The following is a 9,951-nucleotide window of genomic DNA, read 5'->3' as shown; positions in this document are numbered from 1 at the left end:
GGGCGTGAGTCGTGCTTGGGTAGCTCGGATGGTGAGCACTTGCCTGCGAAGGGCAAAGATCCCGAGTTCGAGTCTCGGTCCGGCACACAGTTTTAATCTGCCATGAAGTTTCAACTGTCTTCTTATGTTGATATCGTCCAACATGAGGTATCAGAATCGGGGTGCTGCAGAAGAAGGAAGTGTTAAGTCTGTAGGTGTTAGCTCGTGAAGACTTCGCGGAGTGGAAGCACCTGCCGCGCGCACCTCTCACGGAGCCACGGCGCTGGCCTGAATCGAGAGGCGACCCGGCCGTCAGCCATCAGCCGGTAGCGAGTCTCACCCTTTGTGGCCACTTGGCCACTCCGGCTCGCGGCCCCACGCCAGCCGAGTACTTCATAAGTAAGGCGAGCCTTTGTGCAGCTATCACTGGCGTGCATGTTTTATGTATCGGCGATGCCTTCTGCCAGCGCCGGTCCGGCCATACATAATGCAGCGCGACGCTTTGTCAGCTGACGACTGAATCTCTCGCCGGTGCTGCTGCTTCTGCCGGCCGCTCAATAGGGGCCGGTGAGCCACCTCTGGCACGGGAAGCGAGCCAGACGGCAGCCGTCTGCAGCTCTCCCTGCGCTGCCGGCTACCGGCCACCTCACAAAAGCGCGGCTCCTCTGTTCTCAGCCAGCGCCACTTACAGGCCGTCTCTGGACCTCAGCAGCAACTTTCGAGGAACGATAGCACGCGCAACTTCTTTCCTAAGAAACACATCCTTTTTAACCTGCCGCTTATGAATTATGTCCGTCAGATGTCGTGACATTTCTTAGACCGAGTAAGTCATCTGTACGTACATTACAGACTATTAAAAGCACATTCGTCTAATTCGCTAGTGTTCAAATACAGAAATTAGAAAGGTCACTGAATATTTCGCAGCTCTTCATGATCTCATTTGTCCTACAGTACAGATTGCTTGCTAGTCTACTGAATCCATACGTATTACAGAAATGAATGTGTGTCTGTGTGTGTGGAAACATCTTCACACATGCAACTAAATGCACCTACAGAAGTATATCATTATACCACTCATAGGGCAGCAGATATGACGTCATAAACACTGGGCTGCATGAAATCTGCCGCACTCTGCACGTTCTGCACGACGTTCAAATTTATTACTTCTTTTCTACTAACTCTATCCTCAACACTTTTTTAGACAGTATTCCCATTGCCGCTGAATGCACCTACAAAATTCAATCATTTTGTGACACACATGTCATATAAACTGAGATGTGTGAAAAACTGCCGCATCATGCTTGACGTTTAAATTTATTACTCCTTCGCCACTAACTCTGTTCGCAACGTATCTCGCAGACAGTATCCACATAGAGACGTTTACAGTATCAGCTGTGCCCACCGCACAGAAACTATCCGGGAACATGTTTCTTAATTTGTATACTGTATTTATGCATTTGTACATTATACATGTTTCTCTGGAGGACTGTTTCGTAATATTACAGGAGTTTTCACGAATACATCGAATTTTTTCCATACTTCACTACAAACATAAACTTTGGAAATTTGTGGTAAGTTTCTATGGGACCAAACTGCTGAGGTTATCGGTCCCCAGTCTTTCGTACTACTTAATCTAACTTAACCTAACTTACGCTAAGGACAACACACACACCCATACCCGAGGGAGGACTCGAACCGCCTCTAGACGGAGCTACAAACATCATATTTGCGTAACCATAACGTATAAGGCCTTAGTTACGATGGCATGTCTGTTGCATGAAAGTACTTTACAAGAACAGCGTTCCGTCATTCGATTTTTAATTTTACAAAATGTGGAACTATCCGAAATGCTCTGTCAGATGAACAAACAGTACGGCAATTGTTGAATGAATCATGCAGTCTTTTACAGGTAGGTGAAAAGATTTTAAAATAGCCGCAGAAGCATAACGCACAAACACGACCTTTGACGTCTGCTAGTAGTATCGACTTTGGCGCTGCAAGTTGGTGTTGATTCAAATTTGTGACCAGCATAACATCCCCAACTTGTACATGAAATTTATCCAAAGTAGTGTAACTATGCCAGCACCTCTGGGTAATATATCGATAATCATACACAGATCATAATGTGTGATTAGCATACGCAGTAGTGAAACAAGGGCACCGCTTTTTTTTCTTTTTGCTCTGTTTTTTGTTCTTTTCTTTTTGCCATTGTACTTGTCTCTCTCGCTTAACTTCAGTGATGTTACACAATTAAATTTGCGGATTCAACGAAATGGTTGTAGGAGATCTAACTTGGACTGTTACTTCATTATTTGCAGTAAGAACTGTTATTAGAAATCAGAATATCAAGTGTGTGCATTTGAATATGGCGCGTTTCATGTAGAGGATCTTTTGTTTTAAATATTTGGAACAAAATGTGTGCTGTATGGACTAGTGTAAATTGACTTTAATTTCCTTAAATATATTGTTAAAGTTTAACCCTATTTCATTTGCAAACCTATCCTTCCTTTACAGATTCATAACTTTGTGTGTTTTCTTAAATACAGAAGAATTTTTATTGGTTATTATAGTATGCGTGCCCCATTTCAGGCACTTTGGTCATTTGTTTCTTAAATACAAGAGAACCTGCAATCATTTCAATATTACGAAGACCGATAATCAGTTTAATACTAATTTCCGCAATTAAACATATTTAAATCCACTTTCAGTAACAAATTTTACCACGAGATTTGCTCTCCGAGCCAAAACTGTGGGCCATTGCTACTTTCAGAAGAAATTGCATAAAGTTTCGTAAAAGTTCTCAATTTTGTCAGTCGTGTATTGAAGAGGCTCCCGTTTCTTTTAACGTTCCCGCCGTTGCTATCCATTATAAAATAAAAATAGTTCACAACTCGAAATTGCCTCCCATATTAATTGCAAGTAAAATAGTTAAATCCCAACTAATTGGCGGTGACCTTAAGCCAGGAGAAACTAATTTCATTGGGCCGCAACTATTAGTCCTTCGACTGATCTGGGGAAGCCTCATGACACTAGAACTCTGTCCGCAGCTCGTGGTCTAATGGCTAGCGTTGCTGCTTCTGGGTTTAATTCCCGGTCGGGTTGGGGATTTCTCTGCCCGAGGACTGGGTGTTTGTATTGTCCTCGTCATTTCATCATCATTTGTGACAGTGACTATCTTGGACTGTGTAAAAATTGGGACTTTGTACGGGTGCTGATGACCACGCAGTTAAGCGCCCCACAAACCGAGCATCGTCATCGTCACATTACAACTGATGAAAGATTAGTTCACCTTATTATATAAATCGATAAAAGATTCAGCTAACTTTGACACAGTTCTTTGGCACTCGATTACTGGATAATTTACCAGTGCTAGTAGAGAATCATTTGATGCACTTATTAACAAACTGTTCTCTTGCAGTACAATGTTAACATTTAAATAAAGAAGTTCATCAAATACTTTAACTATGTGTTGTCTTTTACTATGACGTTGCCTCCTCCAGATGAGGTCACGAACTGCGGGAAGCTCTCGCTAGCTCGACACAATACTGACTGACCTCGGCGTGAGGGCGCTGCCGTTGTTAAGAGGGTTGGCGTGGTCTTGAGGAGCGCCTCCAGCACGTCGTTGTCGATTGCAGCGTGCCCTCACTAATGTCTGTGGTATCGATGTGCGTTGCCAGCTTTCGTATGAAAGCGTGATCTCTGTACGATACCACAATTAATTTATCTATGAACGCTGATAAATTGAACCACTGTAAGACTTGTGCAAAATGGGACCAAATAGAGCTCACCATTCATCACAAAGAAGAGAGATTTCACATTTGCACCGAGCTCAAAAATCGTTTCAGTAACAAAGTCCATACTTTTTGGACAGTTTTCTAATGGGAGATGAATCATGAATACATCATTTCGAGGTGGATTCCAAACATCAAAGCACCGGGGCACTCCTAACCGCCTGTCCTTAAAGTATTCAAAAGGTGAACATTGGCTCGTAACCATGTTTGGCAGTGTTCATGGTCCGATTATCTGTGAGCTTTTGAAGGAGTAAAGCACTATAAATAGATATACTACTTAGGCATGATTAAGAAAAAGGTCAAGCCCACGCTGAAAAGGAAGTTTCTGACAGGAGAAGAAGACTTCCACCTCCTCCTCCTCCTCCTCCTCCTTCATCTTTTTCTTCTCCAAGAAAACGCTCGACCATACAGCGGAACTGGAGCTTGAAACTATTAACAAAGTGAGTTGGGCGCTCCTAAGGCATCCTCGTTACGCCTCTGACCTTTCCCCTTAGGATTCTTATTTCTTTGCTCCAAAGAAAGAAGCATTGAGTAGCATAATCTTCAATAGGGATGAAGAGTTAAAGAAAAAAGTACAAAATTGTTTTCGAGATCATGTATTGCTCGCCAAGGCAATAAGAAAGCACTTAATCAAATGGGTCAAGTAAAGACATTGGTGGTGTTTACATGGAAAACAAGAAAAGGAAGTTTTACTGATTTGACGAACCCGCCTTTGCTTTAGAGTTGTCGAGTTATTGAACGACGTTCAAATATCTTTATCTTGCCCCTACCTGCTGAGACCAACCTTTGGTGGCACTGATTGATTCCTTTGTAAATCTCATGATCTACAATGTTTGTCAAGTGCTTTCCGCCTGGGACGTAACGTCCCAGGACACCCACCAGCAGGGAATGAGAGTTGAATAGAACACGTCAGCTCGCTCATCCTGGAGAGTTGCTGAATGGATAGATGTCGGAACACTGTTGAGACTATGGTTGAACATTAAGCACATCCCAGTGTATTAACAATATCTGAACCCGATGACCTATACAGCGACCAGGCCGCTCCTCATGAGATCGTGTGAAACATTATGAAAAATTCTTGCAATAGAAACTATCTAACATCTGAATTTAAACAGGGATGGTCCGATTAAACATGACAAATGGGTACCGTATTTCACACAGGTATAGTGAAAAAGGCTTTCATCAAACTGTGGAACCGAAACAAACGACATCGTGGTCCCCTGATCGCGACATCTGCACATGGGGCTCATGCTTACCATCGTTCTGAAACTCAGATGCATAGGATGGCTGCAGTGATACCTGAGAATTACAAGTTCAGCCGCGATATCTCTGATCAGCTATAGACAAAGTCCTCCCTGTTTGCAGTTCTACGATGATGCCATCCCTCCCTCTGACGATCCATGATGAAGTGTCTATCCACCCTCCTTCTCAAACTCTTGCTGGTTCTCCTAGCATCAGCATCTCATTAGCCAATCGCTACAGATCTGAGTTCCGACCAATGACAAATCCATAAAAACTGCAACAAACTACCTTCTCCTAAAGAATACACCGTGATAAACCGTAATACACATTCCTCCTTTAGAGTGGGGCAGAAAACAGGAATTCTCTGGCACTACAAGCGTAGTATTGCGTTTTGGCCAATAGTAGCAGCTGCATGAATGCACTCGCGAGTCTTTATGCCACAACAAAAATAATTTTGGTGAACCAATCCAGAACCTCCTTACAAAATTTAAACATGAGTTTTGCTGGCCTCCTTTGGATCCAAGAGATTCTTCTCACTTTGTGCGCATTGTGTTTTTCCCACCCCGTCGCTGATCGATGTCTTTTTAGAAAGCATTCTTTAAGCTGCCTCTCACAGTGGAACTTTACAGCCTGCCGAATGCAGCCTCCTGCTCTCTACGAAGCTCTTTTTGGTATGTGGGACACCGTCTCTGACAGCGCTCTTCCTTTCGGTGTGTACCAGCTGGGACTTTGCTTTTCACTGGGGAACTTGTTTTACTTCTCATTTGAAATTGTAGCCCTGCGGTCCTCCTGCTCTCACAGTCAGCCAGCAAACCCAGCCAACACAAAAACTTTACACGCATGCTTCACTGCATAGAACTTAAATGAAGAACTTATTAGATTCGCAAACATTGGTGTTTATTTCAGTTACATTCGTATTTTCAAGCTTCACTAGTAATTTGAATTGATTTGCTAGCCTAATGTCAATAGTGGGTCATTAATTAGGTTACGGGGGTATTTTCGGAAAAACTGGCCTCTAAGAATAGCAAATAACGAAATTCGAGTGTTGTTACATACAAGTTATCTATACGCACCTGTTTAAAAAAAAGCGTGATACCGGCAAATGGAGCTTAACTCATTTGTACTCAATGAAATTACGATTAAATCAGTACCATTAGCTGCTAACGGCCGTTGCTATACATCAACGGCGACAGATGAAAATGTGTGCCCCTACCGTGACTCGAACCCGGGATCTCCTGCTTACATGGCATTCAGCTCAGCCACCGAGGGCACGGAGGATAGTGCGAGTGCAGGGACTTATCGCCAGTACGCTGCCCGTGAGACCCAAATTCTCAACTTATATAGTTCACACCCTACATTCGTTGTGCCACTGCCATTATACCCATTACTCGCTGCAGACAATCCACCGAGACCCGTAAGAGTTCAGGCAACTCGTGTGCATCCGCACTGAAGGAGGTCATCAGCCGGTTAGCCTTAACGATATGAAGATGGCATCCGTTCTTTGGGACATGTCTTCATTTGTACTCAAGTCGTGGGGAGCACAGTTTAGCAATATCAACGCACATACGATGCGCGTACGCCTGGATACGTACTGGCCACAGAAATGTATCCGCAGATCAGCCCGACCGTGCTAATTCGCCGATATTTGATGTCGTCTCTTCCGTTTCAAAAAGGACAAACAAGCACTAACAGCTTTTACTCTCTCGTAAAGATTCATGTTGGAAGTTTCAATTTCAAGGTACTTTCGTATTCGGATATATTGCAGTTAGATTCTTTTGTGAAGACAACCAAAGATGCTCGCGAGCATTACCAAACAGTCACGTGCGCAATAGCGTTAAGCATATCTCTGCTTCGCGTAGCGTAACTTTCAAAATATTTCACTTTACGCTATTAAGCTTTCAATAAGGTCTAAAAACTATCTAGAATTTTCAGTTTTATGTTAACTATTCCCGTTGTTTTCAAATCAACTCACTCACAATTATAAAAACAAATTGATCACGCCTAAAAAAAAAAAAAAAAAAAAAAAAAAGCTGAGCATTCATATGTTTTTCCAGTGTTTCCTGGTTGTGTATTTTTTAACCCTTTAGCTCTGATTTTAACTGATTAGGATCTCGATTCAGTTTTGATAACCAACTTCAAGCAAGCACACTTCCAAGAAAAAATCTTCAACAACAGGCTTTCTTCTTTTCTCAATATCTTCTCCCTTGGTTTCTTGATAGTTCTTCACAACACACATAGTATGGCATATATTCCCATGCAACGACTCACCACGATGGAATACAGACAAAATTACAATAGTAACAAATTCTTTTTCGTATTAACAATGTTATAATTTATTCTGCGTCGAATCCGCTAGCCCAACATAAGAACACAAAAAACACTACACACATTACATCTTTTACCCAATTTTAACCTGTTACATTTGTGGACATTAACCACGAAGCTCGTTAACTACATGCTGCTTCATGTATCATACACAGAAGCGCCAAAGAAACTGGTATAGGCATGCGTATTCAAATACAGAAATATGCAAACAGGCAGAACACGGCGCTGCGGTCGGCAACGCCGATATAAGACAACAAGCGCCTGGGGCAGTTGTTAGATCGGTTACTTCTGCTACAATGGCAGGTTATCAAGATTGAACGTGGTGTTATAGTCGACGCACAAGCGATGGGACACAGCACCTCCGAGGTAATGAGAAGCGAGGATTTTCCCGTACGACCATTTCATGAGTGTACCGTGAAGATCCGGATCCGGCAAAACGTCAAATCTCCGACATCGCTGCGGCCGGAAAAAGATCCTGCAAGCACGGGACCAACGATGACTGAAGAGAATCGTTCAACGTGACAGAAATGCAATCCTTCCGCAAACTGCTGCAGATTTCAATACTGGGCCATCACAAATGTCAGCATGCGAACCATTCAATTAAATGTTATCGATGTGGGCTTTCGGAGCAGAAGGCACATTTGAGTACTGCACGACACAAGGCTTTACGCCTCGTCAGGGCCCGTCAACATTGAGATTGGACTGTTGATGACTGGAGATGTGTTGCCTGGTCAGACGAGTCTCGTTTCAAATTGTATCCAGCGGATGGAGTGTATGGGTATGGAGAGAACCTCATGTTTCCATGGACCCTGCACGTCAGCAGGGAACTGTTCAAGCTGGTGGAGGCTCTGAATGATGTGGGGCGTGTGCAGTTGGAGTGATATGGGGCCCATTACACGTCTAGATACGACTCTCACAGGTGACACGCACGTAATCATCCTGTCTGACCACCTTAATCCATTCACGTCCATTGTGCATTCCGACGGACTTAGGCAATTCCAGCAGGACAATTCGACACCCCACACGTGCAGAATTGCTACAGAGTGGCTCCAAGAACCCTCTTCTGAGTTTAAATACTTTCGCTGACCAACAAACTCCCAAAACATGAACATTATTGAGCATATGTGGCATGCCTTGCAACTTGCTGTTCGGAATAGATCTCCACCCTCCCTTACTCTTACGGATCACTGGACAGCCGTGCAGGATTCAATGTGTCAGTTCCCTCCAGCACTATTCCAGACAGTCGAGTTCATGCTACGTCGTGTTGCGGCACTTTTGCGTGTTCGCGGGGGCTCTAAACGATACTAGGCAAGTGTAGTACTTTCTTTGGCTCTTCAGTGTAGTATTCTTACCGTAAGATCACATATCAAACGTCGTTCTTGAAGAAAGGCAGTGCTCATCGCCAAAAATTGTGCGATATTCACTCAAGAATATCAGCACACACAATCCACTGCAGGGCGAAAATTGATTCCGGAAACATTCCCCAGGCTGCGGCTAGGCCACGTCTCTGCAGTATCCTTTATTCCAGGAGTTCTAGTCTTTCAGTTTACACAGGAGAACTTCTGTGAAGTTTGTAATGTAGAAGATGAGGTACTGTCGGAAGTAAAGCTGTGAGGACGGATAGGGAGTCGTGCTTAGGTAGCACCTAAAAGGCAAAGGCCCCAGTTTCGAGTCCTGATGCGAGATACAGTTTTAATCTGCCTGAAAGTTTCTATCAGCGCTCATTACATTGCAGAGGAAAATTTAATTCTGGAAACATCCCCTAGGCTGTGGTTAATCCATGTCTCTGCAACATCCTTTCTTCCAGGAGTGGTAGTCTTGCAAGTTATGCAGAAGAACTTCTGTGAAGTCTGGAAGGTATGGGATGAGATACTGGCGGAAGTAAAGTTGTGAGGGTGGGTAATGAGTAGTGTTTCGGTAGCTCTATCGGTAGAGCACTGTCCCGCGAAAGGCAAAGGACCTAAGTATGAGTTCTGGTCCTGTAGACATTCTTATCTATTAGGAAGTTTTTTATTACGTCTTTTATGTTTTGTCATTTGTACGAGGTATATAAATCCGCCTCACAATTTAGGTCTAAACCTTCAAAATAAATAATGTTTTTACGATGGTATTCAAAGCAGTCCTGAATATGTTAACGTAGGATTTTCTCCTCTAAGTGTTTAGAAAGAATACTGAAGTCTAGGTATATTCTTCATAACCCTCCCCCCTCCCCCCCGGAATAGCCATAAAACGTTGCTGATCGTGGCGAGATTCTGGTTCATGTCTAAAACGCATCATTGGTTTGGGCAGTCAGGTTAGTTCTGTTGCGAATTTTCTATCAGCTCTCATTATGCTGCAGAGGAAAATTTCGTTCTGGTAACATCCATGAGGCTGTGGTTAATCGATGTTTCTGCAGTATCCTTTCTTCCAGGAGTTCTAGTCTTGCAAGTTATGCAGGAGATCTTCTGTGAAGTTTGGAAGGAGCATTGTATATTTAACAGAGGGGTCATGTATTCAGGGCGGTGGAGGCTCAAATCTTCGTCCAGCCATCCCAGTTTCGGTTTCTCGTGGATTCCCTAAATTAATTCGGGGGGATACCGATATGATTCCTGCTATAAGGCTATGGTTGACTACG

The sequence above is a fragment of the Schistocerca americana genome, chromosome 5, assembly GCF_021461395.2.
Source record: "Schistocerca americana isolate TAMUIC-IGC-003095 chromosome 5, iqSchAmer2.1, whole genome shotgun sequence".
Classification (NCBI taxonomy): Eukaryota; Metazoa; Arthropoda; class Insecta; order Orthoptera; family Acrididae; genus Schistocerca; species Schistocerca americana.
This window is presented reverse-complemented; position numbering follows the sequence as displayed.